A 23,007-nucleotide genomic window follows, 5' to 3' on the forward strand; every position below is an offset into this window, starting at 1 on the left:
TATAATGATCAGATCATGTAGCAGTGAAGCTAAAGGCTTTGGGCATGGGAGAAAATTTCATCTATTGCTACCTCCTTATGTATACAACTGTCACTGGATCATAGAAAAAATTAAATCCTATATATTATGATATCCTTTTCACAACCATGTTGGTGATGGATAGATATTGTAGCACTTCTAGTTGATTCAAATAGCTGTAGGTTTCTTTCCAGATGCTAATACGAAGATAAATGGTGTACCATGTCCAGCGTCAACTTTTTTTTTTTTTTTTTTTTTTTAAATCAGCATTATGTTTGCTGCTTCAGCCACCATGGCCCCTGGCCTAGGGCTCCAAGGGTTCTTTGAATAAATGACTCTGTTCTCTAGAAATATTTGTCTATTTCTTAGAATTATAGAACTGATGATATCAGAATCAGAGAATTTGAGAAATGGGAGAGACTTTGTGTTCCTCTTCAACCTCGGATGTATACCTTTAAGCTGTTCAACCACATTATTCTAATTCCCTTGTCCCCCACTGTGTTGATCTTTTACATTTCTCTGATTCAGGCATTTCTGCATCCCTGCACATGTAATTTTCCCACCTAAAACATAATTTTTATCCCTTCTTCACCTGGAAAACCTTCTCCTAGTCCTTAAGGATTCAGTCTGAACTGACTTGTGAAATGTAGTTACTTGTGAGGTCCTAAAGGTAGGAGCTTGCCTTATTGAAACTTGTGCCCTTAGCATAGTGGCTGGCAAATAGTAGGTGCCTAATAACTGAAGAGGTGAGTGAGTGAATAAGCAAGTGAATAATATATTCTCACTATATTATCCCAGGCAAATGGTCATCCAAGCTTATTTCACAGTGGCTTCACACTGATGAAGAACTCACTGTCTTTCAGGGAAACCCACTTAGGGTCAACTCTAGCGATAGAAAAAGTTCTCTGTGTTGAATCTAAATCATCTTTCTGGTAGTTTCTACCTGTTGGTTCCAGTTCTGCCTTCTAAGGGCTCACAGAATATTTCTTCTTTTCTATGATTTCTTCTTTTCTGTGGTCTTCTTTCTAACATTTGAAGGCAATTTTCTCTTTTCCAGGTTAAATGACCTCATTGTCTTCCCTAATCCTCTATATCATTCTCACCAAGTGACCATTTGCCTCTTGCATACTTCCAGTGACAGAGAACTCTCTCCTTCTCTAGTCTGTCCATTTCATTTTGGGATGGCTCTTATAAGAGTTTTTCTAGCATCTTGATATTATTTAATATGTCATCAGAGACTCAGCTGAGTGTATGTGAGGTCAATTACAGCAACATGGATGCTCATTTATGGCTATTATCCTCTAATGGGTAGTATCTAGAGCTAAACACAGTGCTGATACAAATTTTTAAAAATATCCATTTTAGTCATTTACTTTTCCTATTTAATTAAAGGAGTGAACTAGAGTGACGCATAGCCATTGTCAAGCAATTTACCATTCAGTGGAGGACAATGACCGGTAAACACACAATTAAGCACTAGGCGGTAAGTGCTATGACAAGAAAAGGTCAGAATGCTCTGGGACCCAGAGGAGGGGCCCCTACTGAGGTAGGAGGAGATATGAGAAGGTTTTCTGAAGGAAGTAACATCAGAAAGATCTGAATGAGTTATCCAGGTGAGGATGGGTGGAGGCACCCACGGAGGGCTGTGGAGAGAGTGGTGGGCAGAGAAGCAGCAAGAGCATTCCAGGAACAGAGGGAGACACATATGAAGGTCTGGAGATGAGAGAGGGTACTGGCACATCTGAAGAAAGGCACATCTGAAGAAAGTAGCTGTTACTGAAAGGCGAAGGGGAGAAAGAGTGAGAAAGAGGGGAGAGATGAGGCTGGAGAAATGAAGGTGATGATGATGATGATGATAATGATGATGATGATGAATGATGATGGTGGTGGTGATAGCTGACGTGTACATGCTTACTCTGTGGCAGGCACTATTCTAAGCGTTTCCTATATATTAATACTCTTAACCCTCACAACAGCTCTGTGAAATAAGAACACATAAGAATGCTCATTTTATAGAGGAGGACACTGGGGCACAGACAGGTTAAATAACTTGCCCAAGGTTCCACTTCTAACATATGACAAAGCCAGGAATTAAACCCAGATAATCTGGTTTAAGAGTCTGCATTCCTAACCAGGATATATTACTGCCCCTCAAGGATCTGGGAGTAAAGGACATGATAAGCCATTTTAGTGAATTTGGAGTTTATCTTGACTGCAATGGGGAGCCATTCCTCAGATTAGAATGGAGAAATACTGTTTTACCATCACTCCTGTACCCCAGGAGTGTTTACAGCTAGAGAGAATGCAGGGAATATGCAAGAGGCATATGTTATTGTCAACCTTGCTAAGAGCATTTGGAGTTGAATTGATCCCTTTGGAGATGCTTCTCAGAATGCAGCACCTCTGCTCCTGGATGCTGAGGTTTTCCACTCCAGATCATGTCTTCTGTCTGCTCTGAAAACAGTGCCACCAGATGAACACTGGGTTTAGACTTGGGAAGGCCAGGATTCAAATCTTGGTCCCATCACTTACCAACTCTATGACCTTGGGTAAGTTACTTAACCCCTTTGAGCTTCAGTTCCCTCATATGCAACATAAGATATTAACCCTTATTTTGCTGAGTTGTTGTCAGGATGATCAGAGATAATGCAAATAAAGTACCTAACATAACACTTGGCACATTGAGTAAGTACTTAATCAATGGTGGTTATTTCTATTATAGTATAGCCATTATCTATAAAACCTGGACTTTAAAATGGCTTTTATCAGCCATAATAAAATAAAAGAATAGATTTGGTATAAGACTTTCTTGGAATAAGAGTAGCTAAGAACTACAAATTTAACTGAATTATTAATTGTAAAAAAGAGGCCAGTGGTAAAGGGCTAGATAATTGGCGCCGGATTTCAATTAAAATTAGTCAGGTACAGAACACAGGGGACTGTTTCATGCAAATTATTTCACAATTAGGGGTCTGGTTGGTATGTGGTAGGGGGCAGCAGGGAAGAAACTGGGGCAGAATCCAAACTATTTCCACTTTATTCAGAGAGAACAGGGATAGTAAGATGAGCGGATGTGTGACCAGCAAATGAAATAAATGTAGAAGGCTCCATCTTTTCTCAGGAGGGAAAATTATCCATTTTTATTTTCCTGAAGTGATGCGATATAGTGAGGTGGATATTTGGGTTCGATTGCTAACTCTGCCACTAATTTAGTGAGGTCAACCAATGGCCCGCTGCAGAAAATGGAAGGTGCTGGACCCCACCATCTCTAGGGTCCCCTGTGGTTGGAAATTCAATGATTTCCATGCCTTAAAAATAACATCTCAAAAGTGTTTTACAGTTAGTAAAGTGTTTTCTCAGTTTACATTTTTTACCTAACAAGGGGAGACATAAACAAACAAAGACAATAAAAGCATTCACATGTATTAAGTGGTCCTTATCACATACTTGTGAGGGAGGCAAGGAAACTATAAATATCCCTTTTAATCTTGAATTGTGAGCAGGCTGGGGTGGCTGGCATAGAGCATGGAGAGAGAGAAAGGAAAAATAGTGCCAGAAGAAGCAGACCTTGAGTGCCAGGTTAAGAAGTTTTGTCAATAAGTGGCCAGGGGAGGGTTTTACAGAGGCATTTATCACAATTTGATGCATTCAGTGAAAAGTTGGGGTTGAAGAACTAAGTGATCAAAAATAGCATACCCAGATGGGAGACTATTGCAATGTTACAAATGATAGATGAGGAAGGCTGGAATTAGAAAAATTAGAATGGAATTGAGGGTGGGTAATGGGGCATAGACTTGAGAGAAGACACAGAGAGAGTTTCTGTATAGCTATTCTCTTCACACACTTCTGGGAACCGAATAGAGTTTAAACAATATTTATAGTGTTGAATGGATTGGAAATGAGAGATGAGAAAAGTGATTAGAGGGGTGATGATACCATTAATATAGATGGGAACACAGGGTGGAAAGTGAGTTTGGACCAGAGGATATTGCATTTTGTTTTAGACATGTTGAGTTTGCTGTGTCTATTGGACATCTACAATTTTGCAGGCAGTTGGAAAATATCTATCTGGAGTTTACAGAAATAGTTAATGCAAATAATCATTTTAGTCTTGGTATTCCTAAGGTCAGAACCCTGCTTTGAGTAGGCCCAGATGTAGAAGAGGTTTGCTGTACAAAATGGGGATGGTAAGAGTACCCATTTCACAGAGTTGCCATAAGGTTAAATTCCTTAATGTAAAACACTTACAGCAGTGCCTGGTATATAGTAAGGACATATAATTATACTATTGACCCCTTCCCTGACTCACACAATGTAAGAGGATGACTTGGACTGGTATAAAATTATCTCAATAAAGACTCAGCAGACCAAAGAGAAGTGCTAGGGTTATAGGCATTGAAAGAGGGAGAATGGTGCTCTGGAAAGCACTGTCCAGTGAGTTAGGAGTCCTGAGTTTCAGTTCCACCCTGCTGTTAGCTGACGTCCCTTTGGGAAGTCCCTTTACCTTTCTGGGCCTCAGTTTCTTCATCTAGAAAGACAGCCTCATGCTCAATATCTGAGGTCCCTTCCAAGGCTTATAAGCAAATATATTCTATGCTCAACATGTATTTTGTTGACAACTTGAGAAAAACAGTTCATTCAGTGTTCAACTTTTCAAACACCCTCCAGCACATCTCAGGGTGAATAAACTACAAATTGTATGTGAAGTGGAAATTTCTAATTAAGTTCCCTGTTCCTCCTGGAGGCTGTTGCACTTGGTAAAGAGTGATAACACTTCTGACAGTGGCTGCATGAGAGCTCAGAATCCTCCTGGAGCAGAGGCAAAATATCCTGATATTGGATATTTACTTGTCTTAGCTGTTAAAATTAACATTCCCTTTAAATTTGGCTTGCTGCTGCAAAAATGGGCAAATATTAAAAAAAAAAACTTTAAAAATGTTTTGGTTTACTAGGGCAGTTTGTAGACAATCATTTGTAGCCAATCATTTTGAAGTCTTTAATTGAAAATGATAAGGTATAATTTGGCCTTCCAAACCCAACTTACTGTAGATCAAAACACAGTAAACAACTTTTAGGATTCATGTGTTTTGAGTAACAAGGTAACTATCTTTATAAGAATATGTAAGCAAAAATAGTTAAAACCTTATATTACACAAATACAAGATGATATTAGTATCTCTGATTTTTCTCTTAACTCTAGACTTGTAAATCTATCTGCTTAGTTGACATCTCCAGTTGGATTTCTAAGATTTTTCAAACTCATCATACTCAAAATCATTAATTTTCTCCCAAACCTATTTCTGGGGAATTTTTCTGCCTTCAGTAAATAGTAATACCACCATCCACCACTCAAACCACTCAACCAAGAATGTACAGACCAATCTAATTCTCTTTCCTTCCCACCTCCCCATGCAATCCATCAGCATGTCTGTTTACTCTAGCTCCAAGCCAGATTTCAATTCCATCCACTTTTCTCCAACTCCACCCTGCTTCCCCTTGGCCAAGCCACCCTTTCTCCCACAGACACTGCAGTAGTCTCTTGATTGAGATCCCTGTTCTCATTCTGGCTCCTCTACTCTCCTCTAACCATTTTTGACCCAACAGCCAGAATGATCTTTTCAAAATGTATATCAGATCATGCCTCTCTCCTGCTAAATTTTTTCCATTGGCTTCTTGTTGTACTTGGAATAAAATCCAAATTCCTCACCTTAACCTCGACCCATCCTTCTGATTCCATCTCATTCTACTCTCTGTCTCTCTCACTGTCCTACAGGCACAAAGGCCTTTATTCTGCTTCACCTAAATCTCGGTTCCCTCCAGCCTGAGTGCACTTGTATCAGCTGTCTTTCTGACTGTAGTGCTCTTCCCTAGCTCTTCTCACATTTGATCCCTTATTTTCAGTCTCAGCTTAATGGCCAATTCCTCAGAGTTCTTTGCTGCCTACCCCATTGAAAACAGCCTTGCAGCCTATTTTTAATGTCCTGCTTTAATTTCTTACAGAACTTAGGCCCATCTGATATTTTTCTTGTTTATTATCTTACCCACCTCAAGAAAAGCTTCCTGTGAGCAGGGACTTTGTCTTTTACCTCTAATTCCTGGACATTACGTAGATACTTAATAATATTTCTTGAATTAATAAATGATTATAACTATTAGATCACATAATTTTATTTAAATCACTAAAATTTATTTGAGAACTCTTTATTGCATACTTATTATGAACCAGGTACTCATCAGAGTCCTTTTCAGAAGGAATTTGTCATCTAGGGGGAGAATGGTTGATTAAACTGGACTCACTCAATCAGAATCTTTGAAAGTAGGGCCCAAGAATCTTTATTTTAAAAAAGGTCTCTAATGACAGATGATCAGTCAGATGTGGGTACCTCTCGGGGAGATGTAGCTCTTTGTTCTCCTATGCACTTTCTCTGGCCCTTCATTCATGATAGATGTATTGATTTCAATCTCAAATTGTGCTGGGACTTTTTTGGTTTACAAACTCTCTGGCTCCTTGGGGCTCTATCATCAATTAGGACTTGGCAGAATGGCTTAGGAGCTTCCTTTAAGATATACTTTGGAAAGGAATACAGGAACATGAAAGCAGTGACCCATACAACCCACGAGAGGCTCGTTCTCTTCCTTCCAAGGCTCTGTCCACCATATTGTGCTTTGTGTGCGGGTCTCTGTTGATACAAATGTCTCTCAGAACTGTGTAAGGCTGTAGGTGTCATGGTGGAGGTATCTTTGAAGCCCCCATTCCATGTCTCAGTGCCTTTGAAAACATTGTTGCTAAGGAATTGCTCACCTCCACATCACTCAGGTCCCAAAACTGCTCAGGCAAAGGGCCACACTCTGGGGCATGAGGCTAATTCTTGCCCTCAAAGATCTGCTTCTCACTTCACCCTCCAAGCACTCCAGCCTGGGATGGGATGTGTGTGTTCTTCCAGGCTGACAGATTCCTTTAGGATAGACTCAAATTTGAAGATAAGGCCTTTCCTTGATAGATGGTGGTAATGAAAGCAACCTTCTGAGTTTGCTCAACATGTGCTCCCCTTTGAAATCAGTGGGCTGACTGCAAATACTCAATTATTTTTTTAAAAAACTTAGTTTTCTGTGATTTCCGGGTTTCGGATATTAACTATCACTAAATTTAATCTACCATTAAAACACCATCAATAGGGAATTGATTAAATAAATTATGAAATATCTGTATAATGGATTACTGTATAGCCATTAAAAGCAATGGCATATATGTTTAACATTCTGATACTGAAAAACATCCATGATATATTGCTAAATTAAAAAAAACAAGTTGTGGAGGCCAGCCCAGTAGCATAGTGGTTAAGTTCACATGCTCTGCTTTGGCGACCTGGGGTTTGCGGGTTCGGATCCCAGGCGCAGACCTATGCACCTGTCATCAAGCCATGCTGTGGCAGCATCCCACACACAAAGTAGAAGAAGATTGGCACAAATGTGAGATCAGGACCACTCCTTCTTAAGCAAAGAAAGGAAGATTGGCAACATACATTAGCTTAGGGCCAATCTTCTTCATCAAAAAAATAATAATAAAAAAAAGTTGCAAAATTGCATGTATATATAACCCCACTTGTTAAAAAAAAGAAGAGAATATATGATCTTATTGAGAATGCCTGAAAAGTTACACAATCAAATGCTAAGGGAGGTTTCAAAGGGCTATAGTGTTGAAGCCAGGTGGAGGAGAAATGCTAAAGAAAAGAGAAGGGATTACATTTTATTTTATAGCCGTTAGTAGTATCTGGATAATTTTTAAGTGAACATGTACTGCCATAACAATTTAAAACATTATATTAAAAAAGTTTTAACTATTAAATTTGCGGTTTGTGTTACTTTGACAATAAAAAACAAAAAGGGCTGCCAAGGTAAATTAAAAATACAGTAATGTTTATAGGAAAACTGAGTAAATTTGAATAATCAACTTTTTAAACATTACATAAATCCATTCAGTAGATATTTACTGAGTGCCTTCTTTGTGGCAGTCATTGTGTTAAGTTTGGGGGATGCATTGGTGAAGAAAGGAACGGATCTGCTCTCAGTGACTTAGAATCTAACAGCAGTTCTCAATGGGGTATGGAAATGTAGGGGATGGGGAGGTATTTTTTGTTCTTAAAATGTCAGAGTTTGGGGTCAGCATTGGCATTAATTGTGCAAGGCCCAGGCATGTTAAATGTCCTGCAAACTGCAGCAAAGTCATACACAGTCAAAAACTATCCTTCCAAAAATGCAATAGGACCTGCCATAAGAAATAATGGATCAACTCTGGTTTTTGCATAAATATGCTAACTCCAAATGAACCTTAATGAGATTATAGTTTAGATGAAAGAGGTTCCTGGTTTTTTTCCCCCCTGCACGGTTGACCTTGTTTATAAGCATTAAGATCAATTTTAAAGGAAGGAAAAAACTGTCCCTAGAGATATACCTGTCAAATGGTCTATTCCTAAAGCATTTGAAAGGCTTGAGCAGGAATAAGGTGCTAATGGAATTGTCTTGGTCAAATCCATTAATGCAAAGCTCAAACTCTACCTACTGCATGCAGGTCTCATCTGATGTTTGTTTCACTATAGCTCCTCAGGGTAATGACATTCTTTTGTGTTTGGGCTTATGTGTATCTTGGCATGTGACTGTTATTCATAATTACATCTTAGCATTTCTCCTACTTATTCCTCACCTAAAAATAAGGTGAGGAATCATCTTAAAAAAATGAGGAATCATCTCACTGCCTAAAAGCTCCCAGGAAACAAGTTTTCTGAGTTCAGGCAAACTGTGTCAAGGACTCTTAAGTCCTCTCCTTCCAATTGTCTCATCAGTCAAATCAAGGGGAGGAGATCTGAACAGACACAAATGCTGAAAATTGAATTGTATCTACCACTGTTATTGAGAAATGATATTTATTAATCTATTTTCCCTTCAAAATATCTTTACTTTTTTTTATTTTCTAATTTACTAACCTACCTTAAGTCTTGATCTAGACTACTGCAACAGACCCCCCTCTCAACTATTTACTTTGAAAAATATCAAACTACAGACAAATGGAAAGATCACATACAATGAAAATCCATAACATTTTCATCAAAATTCAACAATTGCTAATATTTTGACACATTTATTCTCCCTCCCTCGTTCTCTCTTTTTCTGTCTACTTCTCTCTCTCTTGATGTTTCTCTCTCTCTCTCTCTCTGTCTATCTATCGCAGAAGAGATACACACATAAACACACACACTTCTTTCTCTGAACCATTTGAAATATGGGGCAGATATCATGCCACTTCTAACCTAACATAGCAGTAAGGCACCTCCTCCGCGTAAAGACATTTCCTACGTAACCACATTACCATTATTACACCAAAGAAAGCTAACAATAATTCTATACCATCCAATATACTGTACCTATTCAAATTTCCTCATTTGTCCTCAAAATGTCTTTTACAGATTTTTTTTCTTCAATCTAGGATTGAATCAAAGTTTACTCATTGTATTTGGTTGTTGTTATGTTTTTAGTCACTATTAATCAGAAGCACTACCTTCTTTTTTCTTTAATGACTGATTTTTTTCTTTCTTTCTTTCTTTTTAAAAAGTTCAGGTGACATGTTCATAAAGTGTTTCACATGCTGGATTAGCCTAATTGTTTTTTCCTAATCAGAATCAGGTCAAACATTTTTAACAAAGTCTAGTGAGTAATATTGTGTACTTCTTACTGTATCACATTAGGAGGACCAAAATGTGAGGCTGTCTCACTATTAGTGATACTAATAGTTAGTTAAGGACCATCAGATCTCTCCATTCTAAAGGTGTCTTTAGAATGGCATTTTTGTAAATAATAAATCTGTAGAGTAATTTTTTGGATTTGTGTGAATATCCTTTCTCCCAATAAACTGTCTTCTCAATTTTTTTAGCATCTACTGACTATGTTTGTCTGAAACAATTATTTTATTAAGGGTTAGAAGATGGTGATTTTCTAACTCTCTACTTCATCTTGAACCATCAGCTGGTATTAATCTGTGCAGAAGAACTTCCCCTTTTTTCTCTCTCTCTCTGTCATGAGTATCATTATGGACTTATGTTTTTTTTTTTTTTTTTTGTGAGGAGGACCAGCCCTGAGCTAACATCCAATGCCAATCCTCCTCTTTTTTGCTGAGGAAGACTGGCCCTGGGCTAACATCCATGCCCATCTTCCTCCACTTTATATGGGACGCCGCCACAGCATGGCTTAACAAGCGGTGCGTTAGTGCGTACCCAGGATCCGAACCGGCGAACCCCGGGCCGCCGCAGCGGAACGTGCACACTTAACCGCTTGCGCCACCGGGCTGTCTCCTGGACTTATGTTTTTTGTTTTTCAATTTATCAAGATATTATAATTCATTACTGTGCAGTAGACTTCTAACTGATCTGCAAACCTTCCTCTAAACTCTGTCTCTCATTCTCTTTTCTCTACTCCTACCACTTTGACAGTCATGTTACATATCATGGCCAATCTACTTTTCTCTAAATACTGCTTTTTACATTTTACACTTGATATAGATGCTCATATTCTTCTATGCTCTTCACTGCTTGTAGGTTATGTGAAAATTTTTTATCCCCCCCTTAAGGTCTTCCTTAATCTGACTTTACTATATCCCTCGCTAGTCTCTTAAGACCATAGACTTCTCTAATGTGACAGAACATTAGAGTTGATCCTGTCTAATCTTCCCATCTCATAAGTGAGAAGACTGAGGCCCTGGGAATGAAGTCACTTGTCAGCGTCACGCAGTGTATTTGTGGCAGAGTCCAGACTACAGTGCTAGTGCTCAGTCCCTTATATTACACATCTCCTCTCCTAAGCAAACACTCTGCTGCAGCCAGAAGCTCGTGCACATCCCTATCCCAATGAGATTCCTATGGATCTCTTCCTCCTTTCTGTCCTGCCTCCTATTTCCTAGAATTCCCTGAAGTCTTGATCTTTTCTCGTGTCCATGTGAAGTTCTACCCTCCCAGACTTCCTGTTGATGGTCTTGCCATGCACTTGGCCGCAACCAGGCAGCATTACATGAATTTTCATCCTCCTTTAGTGCTTTATTATTATTTTTTAAGGTATAGAAGTAATTCAACCTCATTTTAAATAATTAAAACAATGCAGAAGAACAACAAGTAAATTGAAAATCTCGTTCTTTCTCCTCTAGCCATCAAGTAACCACTGATAATAAATTAAATATATGACTTCTATACATTTTTCCACACATATATAAATAATATCTCCAGCTACATTCCTGATGTCTAGAAGAGTAACTGGTACATGTGAATGAATATACATATAGGCGCAAAAGCATTTACCTCCGTATATGGTAGTTGTTTTAAAAAATATATCATATGACAGTGTTGTGTAATTTGCTTTCTTTTTCTATTTAAATTATCTTTTTCTGAATAAATGTCACCAACTAGACTGTAAGCCCCATGAGAGCAGTTCCAGCCATTGTTTTAGTCCTCTTGTATTCCTAGGATGCGGCACAAATTCCCTTCCTCATACATTATTATTGAGGGTGATTGCAATTACATGTGCCTGATGAATCTCTTCCTCTATGCTGAAGAGATCTTAAGGTTCACAAAGACTCCTGTTCCTCTAAGAAAGTATCTAACCGGCTCGCCAAAGATTTAGCCAATTCCAGTGGCTAATAATGAAAAGAAGACAAACTAGAAAAGAAAGTGATGAGAGGAGAGCTAATGGAGGAGATACGCAGGACCCTGAAAGGAGGCAATCAGCTTTCCTTAAAGGGTGGGGCTTTTGTATGATTTTACTCATATGTGGAAGATAAACAAACACATGGATAAGGAAAACAGATTGGTGGTTACCAGAGGGGAAGGGGTGGGAGGAGAGTGAAAGGGATAAAGGGGCACATACGTATGGTGACAGATTAAAAACTAGACTATTGGTGGTGAACACGATGCAGACTACACAGGAGCTGAAATATAATAATGTACACTTAAAATTTACACAATGTTATAAACCAATATGACCTCAATAAAATAATTTAAAAATAAATAATAAATAAATAAAGAGTGGGGAAGTGCTCTTTTGGGTAGTGCTAGCCAGACCAAACAACATATAGCCTTAGCTCTAAGCGTCAATGATTTCATAAAAAGTTTCTTTCTGGCCATTGGGAGAAATAGAAGAAGCAACAGAACCAGTTCAAAACTGTTTTGAAAAGACAAACTCCATAAAATCAAAAGAGTGAGGAAGAATGGCCATTCTCTGGAATTGCCTCTCCTTCATTACTTCCTTTGTTCTCTCAAGCATACATCAGGATTTCATAAAAGCAGCCGAGGCTGTGTGCAGTTTTTTACCATCAGTCTCAGGTGAATATTGTAGCATGAGAAAATTTTCCATTTACACAGTCAGGGAGGTATTTTCAGTCATTTAAATCTTTTCTAATTACTAAGCAATTCACTCCTTCCAGCCCTCCCAATTTAGCGTACAGAACGCTGCTCCCTACAGAAAACAACTCCCCAGCGACGTCTCAGTTTCCATGGTTAGTTGCTGGAGCTCCAGACATGAACAGAGCCAAAAAGCCACCCTCCCTTAGGTAGAAGAAAAACATCAATAAATCAGGTTCCACTGCCATTGTTCAATTCCTAGTGTAAAATAAATGCTCAGAAAACAATGGGAAGGAGGGAAAAGCAGAATTAGGGAAACAGGAAAGAAAAGAGAAAGAGAATAAAGAGGGAAGAAATCCAGCAAAATTGGCTTTCTGCAAACTGTCTGTGATCAGAAATTTAAATGTGGAAGGAAAGAGGTTACTAATAAATATAATACTAGTAACTGAGTATTGAGCAAGAGGGTACTGCACTGGGCTTGTTATTGCTAATCCTCCCAAGAACTTGGATGAGGTTAACTTTTAATATGAAGAAACTGAGGTGCAGAGAGGTTAAAAGCTTCCAAAACAGCAGAGCTGGGATCAGAGTTCCAGTCTGTGTGATACACAGACTGTCTTCTCACCTACACCTGCCCTGCCCTCTTCTCCTACAGTACTGGCTGCCTCCAGGTCTGCAGGTGATACTGGTTCTCTGACTACCATCTATACCAAGGTGCTGCTGAATCAACCCCCACCCCACACACGCATCCTGCACCATGATATTACAAAAGGACATCTTTTAACAGCAGCCTCAGCTCCTGATAGCGCCTGTCATCACTGTGGGCCACTTTGCCTTTCCATCTCCATAAGCAGCCCCCTTCAGGCATGTTGTCGCAGTCCTGATCTCTAGGGGCTGCTCCCTTCAGCCCCAATCGGTCAGTGCTGGGGCCAGCCCCCCTCAGCAGCTCCGCCACTTTGGCCGTTACCGAGAGCTCAACAATCCCCCTGAGCATCTTAATCAACGTCAAAGCCTTTTATATTCCTGTGGCCAAATTCAGTGCCTCCCCACCCAGCTCGCTTCTTGAACTGTACTTCACTCTACACTGGGGCCAGTTCCATGAAAGTCTGGCTGCAGGTACTGACCGGCTGGCTGCAGGCTCTGCCCCATCTTGTGAGACTGACCAACATCAAATCAATAAGTGCAGCGGCAGGAGAAGGAGAAGCATCACGGGACCCTGAAACCCGGACCTGGAACTCTCAAACTCCATCCACTGCCCCAACAGTTGCTAGCATCAGAACTAAATAGGCACCACTAGCCCTTGCTGTTCTTGGCACTGGAGTTCCACGGAACCCAGACATGTAATTCCGGATTCTTTAAAATCCCCTTCCTCTATCTTTTCTCTTTGCTATTTAGCATTGCTTGCAGCTTCCTATTGCAGTCTTCTCTTTTGCCAAGCACCTAGCCACTTGGAAACGTTACCACATACACTACCCTGTAGAGGTGGGGTCCCTCAATTGTCAGGACATCGGTTCCACTCTGCCCCCTCTCCCTTTTCCTCCCTACTCCCCTTGGGGTCTCACCTCTGTGATCCTTTCCTGATCTCTCTGCATCAGGCTCTGCGATTACATTCCCTTCGCTTCCCCCTTCCTTACCTTTTCTCTGCAGGCTGTCTCAATTCCCTCCTCCTGCTGCTGATCTCTCTCGCCTTTCTCCTACCCCCTCCCTCTGACCCATCTACCTCGACTTTCTGGCTACATCCTTTTTTTCTCTTCTCTAGTTGATTTCTCCTGCTCTGTTGGGAGGGCAGCCTACGATTTAATGTGTTTACTACCTAATGCAGAGTTTCTGGAATTGCACTGCCCATTTGAAGTTCAAACTGACTTGCTGGTGAGAGCCCTATAATTATGCTAATAAAAAATAAAAGTTTTGTGATTCCACCATTAATACAACTAAAACATTGGGTTAGCCGTCCAATACAGGCAAACCAGAGGAGCTTGCTCTCAAACTGAAATAAAATTATCTCTGCTTGTATGTTGAAATGCTATCTTAGGCTGTCTTGTTTATATTTCATGCTATGTCCCTCTAAGTCACAGACAGGCCTGAAGTTAGGGTTTTTCTACATTGGGCTCCTGGGGAAGCTTCCTAGGATTTATAGGGCCCTGGAGCTGCTGTAAAACTTTCTTTTAAACCCGCTTGTTCATGTCTAATGTAGAGCCCTGCTGTATATCAAGGAACTGATTGAATGTTCAACCTTCTCTGCTTTATTTTTTGGTTAATTCATTAACATTGAACTCACAGCCAACAGCAGTGTAACTCATGCCTGAATGAAGCTTACCTAACACGTGTGTTTCTTTGTAAGACACATTACAGTCTTGTGCTTAGGACCCTAGATAGCACTTCAGCACTTCACACGAGGCATTTAAACCACAAAATCACCAACAAAAAGCACAAAAAATGCAAAACACATGTCACTAAATAGATTGCAAAAAGGACTCTTGTTTACAGTATGAGAGTTGAAACAAGAAGGCAGAGTATCGCCCTGTTCAACCTCAGCTGGGAACATGCTTTGATCAACCCAAAATTTTCACTGCTCTGTGCCTGTGAATGACGGCCAAAGTGCCATGAGTACTTTTTTTTTTTTTAATTTAATCAATTTATTTAAACAAACAAAAACCAAACAGTTCACTCATTTCTCCCACCCCCATCCGTTACCTCTTGCAACCACCAATCTAGGAATTTGTTTTTTTTTTTTTTTTGAACTCTACATATAAGAGAGATCATATGGTATTTGTCTTTCTCTGTTCGACTTATTTCACTTAGCATAATGCCCTCAAGGTCCATCCATGTTGTTGCAAATGGCAAGATTTCACTCTATTTTATGGCTGGGTAATATTCCATTGTGTTTATATACCACAATCTCTTTATCCATTCATCCATCAATGGACACTTACGTTATTTCCATATCTTGGTTATTGTAAAATAATGCTGCAGTGAACATTGGGTGCAATATCTTTTTGAATTAGTGTTTTCATTTTCTTCAGATAAATACCCAGAAGTGGAATTGCTGGATCATATGGCACTCATATTATTTTTTTGAGGAACCTCCATACTGTTTTCCATACGGGTTGCACCAATTTACATTCTCACCAACAGTGCACAAGGGTTCCCTTTTCTCCATATCTTTGCCAACACTTGTTATTTCTTGTATTTTTGATAATAGCCATTCTAACAGGTGTGAGGTGATATCTCATTGTAGTTTTGATTTGCATTTCTCTGATGATTAATGATGTTGAGCATCTTTTCATGTACCTCTTGGCCATCTGTATATTTTCTTTGGAAAAATGCCTATTCAGATCTTCTACTCATTTTTTAACCAGATTGTTAGTTTTTTGGCTATTGAGTTGTATGAGTTCTTTATATATTTTGGATAGTAGCCTCTTATCAGATGTATCATTTGCAATCATTTTCTCCCATTCAGTAGGTTGTCTTTTCATTTTGTTGCTGGTTTCCTGTACTGTGTAGATGCTTTTTAGTTTGATGTAGTCCCGCTTGTTTATTTTTGCTTTTATTATTTTTGCTTTTGGTGTCAAATTAAAAAAATCATTGCCAAGACCTATCTCAAGGAGTTACCACCTATGTTTTCTTCTAAGAGTTTTATAGTTTCAGGTCTTCAAGTCTTTAATCTATTTTGAGTTAATTTTTGTGTATTAACTTACACAAAAGTGAAAGGTCCAGTTTCATTCTTTTGCATGTGGCTGTCCAATTTTCCTAACACCATTTATTGAAGAGACTATCCTTTCCCCATTGGATACTCTTGGCTTCTATATTCAACCTCCTTCTTAACATTGTCATTACAAGCTTGTCATTACAAGTTCTAGACTCCAAGTTTGCCTCCCTTGTTCCTTACATAGCACCAGCCAGTCAACAATACCTTAACTTTGGGCTTTCGGGTATGTGCATAGCTCATGAAAGAGTCAGGTAAACCAGGAAAATGGTATGGCTTTTAGGAGACAAAATAAGAGACAAAATAAATGTGCATACAAGGCATAAATTACTAAGAAAAAGTATAGATAATTGTCCAATGTGTTTTTCTGTATAACACACATAACAGTATCTGTTGTACGTATCAAAATTCATCTTTTTTTTTTTTCTTCTTTTTTGCTGGCTTGTGGGTGTCTGGCCACGTAAGTTTCCTTTCTGGAGGACTAATCCACTTAAGGATTATTAAATGGGTAGGATTTTCAAAGCAAAACTCTTGTATTTGGCTTTCTGCCATCTAGAAATTCCAGGCTAATGTTGATCTTTATCAATTGCTGTGTGCAATAAAAAAAAATTAACTCTAATATTTCCTTAAAGATAGTAAATTGTTCTGCAATTATTTATATGTGTGTACATGTATGTATATCCTATGTATCAAAATATAAAGAAGTTAGGATAATTCACTATTTTAGATTAACACTTTTATGTCCAAATAGGTGGCAAAATCCAGGGATAGGGATATTTTCAAAAATGCTTTGTGGACATGGTTCTAGCTTTTGTCACCAATTAGCTTTGGAATTTTGTGCTTTAGTTTATTTATTAGACAAACAAACGAACAAACATTCTGCAAGGAAGTCTATGAGGTCCCTTTCAGAGTTATGTTCTGTGATTCAATCACGTGGTTCAAAAATACATATATACTGTAAGATGTTTAATTCTGCAAAGAGCTATGTACCTATTCTGTCTTCCCCCACTCTACAAGTCATTCATTTATTTACTCATTCAAACATTCATTCTAGAAGTATTTATTTGGGACTTACTATGCTTCAGGTCCTATGTCGTGTCCCAAGGATGCCAAGATTATTTAGACACAACCTCTGTTCTTGAGGAGCTCAAAGTCTACAAGAAGATCTCCTGCTTTATAGTATTTCATCTCAAAGGCCTATTTGTAGAAAGTCAAAGTTTGTATGCAAAGAACACAACGCATATCCATACTATTAAATGTTGATAATAATTGGTATTTCATTTTGGAGAATTGTTTATCTTTTTCTTTCTTTCTTTTTTTTTTTTTTTTCAATCAATGGAGCATTGTAAGAGAAGAGAAAGATTGTGGATTTTGTCCAGCAGATTCAGGTTTGGAATTCTGGCACTGCCTCTTACCCGCTGTGTGATTCTGGGCAAGTTACCTGCTCTTGAGACTCCATTTTCACATGGATGAAGTGATAATAGGAATATCTACTTCAAAAGAGTTGCAGAATTATATTGAGGACTGAATAAGATGATGTATATAAAAACCTACTCAATGAATGGCAGCTGTTGCTTTTAATATGGGAAGTTGGAAAATATTCCTGCTTTGTTTAAGATCCTTTTCAAACAAGTAAACAAATAGAGGTAGATTTTTGGCCTGAACCTTTTCAAGACTCCTTACATACTACTATCTCATCCATGGCTGTAACCTCTACCCAAGAGTTCTAGGATTAAGACATCTGTGAGGATTCTGCGGGTACTAGACATGAATCCATGTTAGTCTGAACCATACAAAATTGTCAATATTTGACTTGACCTACAACAGTAGCAATTTCATATGGTTCAATCTAATACCATTACTGATACCACTTAAAAGCAAATTTCATTTTTGTACTTTGTAATGTGAATGGCATATAAAATTTAAAAAAAATTGGGGGGAGGGTAATTTCCTGGTTATAAAATGTTTAATAAGTAAAATTCATGCCATTTGCTTTTTAGATTAAGGAAGAAATGGTAAAATAAATCTGCCTAGTTCTTTTTTCCAGAGTAGTTTTAGAAGGTTCAAATTTGAGATCAATGTTGTGAAAATTTCAGCCTCAGGCAATGAGGGAAGGGACATTAAAATCCTTATTTATTGTTGGCTATTAAGGAAAAGAGCCAATCTTTGACTATTTTAAGACAACGACATTAAGATTGTCAACTAATGAGTTGAAACTTGTTCTGACTGTGACATATTACTGAGCAAAAGATTAGACAAAATTAGTATAACAGAAAGAAAGAGAGAGACCCATTTTTTTTTCTGCTGTATATGTGGGAGAGATGGAGGGTGGGGAGTGCATAGGAGACGTGTTAGAGGATATGTGGGAGAAGAAGTGTTTAAAATGTTCAAAGGAAACTAAAATGAAGACTAGAAAATGTACGCTGGGGTATAGGTTTCCAAAACAAGCTATTCAGACAAGTACTTCTAGTGTTGTCATCAGCATCCTTTACTAGCAGCTTTTGAACTTCCCTCTGTGCTGTCTCCTGGGCTGGGAATACTCTATCTTCTTGATATCCACATGTCATACTACCACCCTTGCCTTGGGAAGCCCTATTCAAATCCTACTTCTTCTATGAAATTCTTCCTGGTAAGTACAGGGCATTTACTTCCTCTATCCTCCACACTAAAGCAAAGCAAAGTACTTCTATTTCTTCCAACTCCCTCCTCCTATGTGTTTTGTAAATGGTTTGTGTTTGTGTTTAGTAGTAATGAGTGGGCTAAGAAATATATTTGTACATCTGACATGGCCTCAAGACCATCTAGTCTACATTTGTTGAATGCCTACAATGTGCCAGAGGCTGTACCATGTACTGGAATCAATAAAAATAAGAGTTGGGTTTGCTATCAGGGAGATCACAGCCTTATGCAGTCACCTCTGACATGTAATAAAGTACTCATGCTATGAAGGACTCCACCATGTTTCTGCAAATTCTTTCCTCATGGGGCTACAGGGTATCCTATAATTTCACCATCTGAGATTCATTGCTTTAGTTTTAAGCTTGTTATACTATTACAATTTTGATATAGTTGGGATAATACTTTGCCTTTTTCTTGACATTCAACCTCAGTGTGAACTGCTGCATCTGATTTCTTTCAAGAAATAGGCTTTCAGTGAGGGAGGACAGAAAGAGCATGAGGACACTAGAATCCTAGGTACACACTGAGCCTGAGGAAGGTAAGTGCACGGACCAAAAGTGTGGGAAATGCTCCAGGAGTCAGCTTTCACCTGGCAGGAGCAATGTCACTGGGTTGATGAGATGAAGCGATCACCAGAAGGCCAGTGCCCACTGCTTTTAGACTTCGAGGCTGGCTCACAGAGCTGCAAACATTGGGACTCCTGGTGGCACTGCCAAAGAAGGTAGGACCACCTACTACCTACTCTGTGTCAGGCAGCAGGTGGGTGTTCTATACACCCTGGCACATTTAAGCCCCATAACAACCCTTTGAGACAGGAGTCAGCCCGACTTTATAGAAAAGAAGACTCAGTTCAGGGAGGCTAATTACCTGTCCAAATGTCTCACAGCTAGTTAGCAGTAGTACAGGGTTCAAACCTCTCCTTGATTCCAAAGCTACCATCTTTCCTTCTTTTTACTCTTTGGGAAATAAAGGAATCTAGTCAATCTTAAAGGCCAAATTCTATTCCAAGGGAAATAATTCTGAATGAATGTCCACTTGAGAACCAGCTTATGACACACCAGAATGTTTTCACACAAACTTGAATGTGAGAACAAATTTTATTTCCAACATTTTCAAGAGTAGAAACAAATACTCTTGATAGAAACCTTTGAGATTTAATAAAAAATTCCATTCTTTGCAGGAATACTTTCTCCCAAGCCTCCTAAATCCCTATGGATGGTCAGCTGGCCTCTGCTTGAGTAACTACAATGGAGTGAAATGAGACCCTATCACTCTACCCATCATGCTTAGCACAGTGAACAGCGCAGTCAATGCTCAGTAAAAGGAGAATATGGAGACTCGGTGAGGCTGAGTGACTTGTTCAAGGTCACCTACGCATTACGTGGTAGAAATAGGGTTTGAAACCAAACCTGCCAGGGTCACAAACTCGTGCTTTTAGCTGGTGCCTCTTTCAGTTCTGATATATCTCCTGGGGCAACACAAACAAGTCTACATTAATTTCTATAGAAAGGTCTTGCAAATGCTTTAACAACACAACATCAAAAAAACCCAGCTGATATTTATCAAAACCCTTCCATGTGCCTAATGGTACACTAAACATACACGCACTATTCTGATTCTGTCCCATAATAGCCCTATAAGTAGACAGAGTCACCATTTTATCGATGAGGAAATGGAGGCACAGAGAAGTAAACTGCTCAAGTTCACAATTTTAAGTTCAGAGTCAGAATCCAGATGCATTTTTTTTTTCTGTGTGTATATACATTTATTTTTACACTGTAGAGGTAGTTACAACTTTTTTTTCTTTTTAGTATGTAAATGAACATAGGTATAAGCCAGCCAGAACTAAATAATTAGTATGTACTTAAAAGAATCAGATTAAAATCAGATTCCAGACTTGAATAAAAATTTCCATAACACAATAAACACCTACATCATACATTCTTTTGGACCAAATGGCAACTAAATATATATATAGAAGACAAGTACTGGTACATTAGAGGTACAAAAAACACCTTCTTTGAGGCAATCTTTTAGGAATTGTAAAAATTAAGTACCATCCAGCATCTGGATGCTAAATAAAGGAGCTGGAGGGCTAAAATAAACAGGAGAGTCACCCTACCTACTTTCCTGTTTCCAACTTTTAGGGTTTCAAGTTTATCCAAAAGTTTAACATATACAGTCTCATAACTACTATCTTTTCTTCAATAACTTCAGAATGGTAGCTACAAGCAACTTTAAAGCAGGAGCTCGTTCTGATTTTCCCCAAGTGTTTCTGTCTCTTTTCCAAACAGGCCTCCTCTTCAGAGTTCAGCTTTACCTTTATAAGGTCTGTAATACCATTCTCTCCCAGGATACAAGGAACACTGAGGAATATTTCTTCATTTAGTCCACGGAGGCCCTCAGTTATGGTGGAGACTGGATGCACTCTTCTAAGATTCTTCAAAATAATGGTATCAGAGTGGATACCAAGCTTTTGCCCAATCAAAAAACAGAAACAGGCAGTGTCCAGATCACAGCCACTTCTAATAACACGGTTTTTGGGAAATGCACTCAATTTCTAGGCTACATAAGTTAAGATATGCACTGGATTGGAAACAATAATCAGTTTGCATAGGGGACTACATTGATTAATACCGGAAATCACTAATGGAAAGATGGCCATTTCACTGGAGTAAATTAAGCCGTTTCTCCTTTTTCCTAAGGGCACCTGTTGTGACAATCACTAAATTGGAGTTTGAAGTGACAAAGTAATCTTTGCTGGAAACAATATCGGGCATTTTCGTGAAAGGACTGCCTTGTTTGAGATCCATTGTCTAATCCTTCAGTTTGCCTCCATCAACATCCACAAAGGCAAGTTCATCACTCAAGCTTCTAATAAAATGGTGATAGCACAGGCCATGCCGACCAATCCAGTTTCTATAATGGAGATCTTGAGATGAATGGCATCCTTGGAAGTGAAATTCGTCATAAGTTCACACCTGACGGTCGCCACCGTGGAGATAGGGGTGAAGGGCCAGCTGAGCCCAAGCGGGATGCTCCCCGCCTGGGGACACAGAGCCTTCCCCGGGTGGGCGAAAGAAATCCCCTCCCACAATGCCCACCCTACGGCTGCCCCACAGGACTCCCGCGGCCCAGCTCACAGCAGCTCACTCAAGAGGTAGAGGAAGAGACTGGAGGCCACTGCAGGCCACCTTGACGAGGTGCGCAGGGAGGAAGCCACTGACCGTTTTAACTCCTCCTCACTACTGCGGCTGCGCAAGGCCGCGCCCACCTCACACGGGCCTCCCCCAGGCCTCCAGAAAGGATTTCTGCCGTCTGCTCAGATTGGGGCAGTCAGAGGGCTTCTTCTCTAGCAAGTGAATCCTAAAGTGACCGTTTTAAAAACACGTATTGGCTTCGATATTTGACATGTATAATAGGCCAACCCAGGTCCCTGGAATTATTAGTTTTCCATTTTTAGTATGTATGCCAAGTAGATCTATTCTTTCTGACTCCACAGCCAACACGCTTAAGCATCACTGTATCTAACTCCATCTCCTTCCATATCATCCTCTTCAGGACATCACAATTTCCCGTCCACCCTCTAATACATTATGTATATTAATCCTGGTCTGTTGCTTCTGAACAAAAGCATGTAAAAATGAAGCAACTAGAATGGAACATATCACTTCAGGAAGAGTCTAACCAGTGTGGAGTCCAGAAGCATATCTTCTTTCTAGGCACCATCACTACATTTCTGTAAAAAGATTCTAGGTAGATATTTTGGTAGCATCATCAGATGGCTACCTTGTGGTCACCTAAAACCACAAGATCTTCTTCTAAGGAGCTGTTGCGATATGTCTCCATTCTAAACTGGTGCAATTAATCTTGGGAACTGTATTCTCACAGACTGTCCACCTTAGCAAGGAATTTTGTATGTCTGTTAAATGTAAGCAGTCAATAAGTATTACAGAGCTTGTGTCAGTAGTTTGCTTTCTTATGCCTACTTACTAGCTTAATGCCTCTGAACCTCAGTTTTTCATTGGAAAATGGGAAAAGAATATATTCTCTGCTAGTATTGTGGGAGGTTCAAATGAGATAACGTACAAAATGTAAGGTGATGTTATTATAACAGATAAGCAACGTTTTAATACCACACTAGAAAGGTAATTATAACTGCTAAACGCGTAATCATAGAAACTACAGCCTACAGGTCCTATAACTATCCCAAATATAAGATCATCTATC

The 23,007-nt window shown here is 39.2% G+C and overlaps 1 protein-coding gene and 1 pseudogene across 11 annotated transcripts in view; both read right to left on the reverse strand.

Moving 5' to 3' along the window:
* DLG2 (discs large MAGUK scaffold protein 2) overlaps positions 1 to 23,007 on the reverse strand; it is a 1,864,788-nt gene that overhangs the window by 295,360 nt on the left and 1,546,421 nt on the right. The window lies entirely within an intron of this gene.
* LOC106802393 (L-lactate dehydrogenase A-like 6B) lies at positions 20,921 to 22,626 on the reverse strand (annotated as a pseudogene).

This window comes from Ceratotherium simum, chromosome 7, assembly GCF_057802395.1.
Source record: "Ceratotherium simum simum isolate JZ-2026a chromosome 7, ASM5780239v1, whole genome shotgun sequence".
Classification (NCBI taxonomy): domain Eukaryota; kingdom Metazoa; phylum Chordata; class Mammalia; order Perissodactyla; family Rhinocerotidae; genus Ceratotherium; species Ceratotherium simum.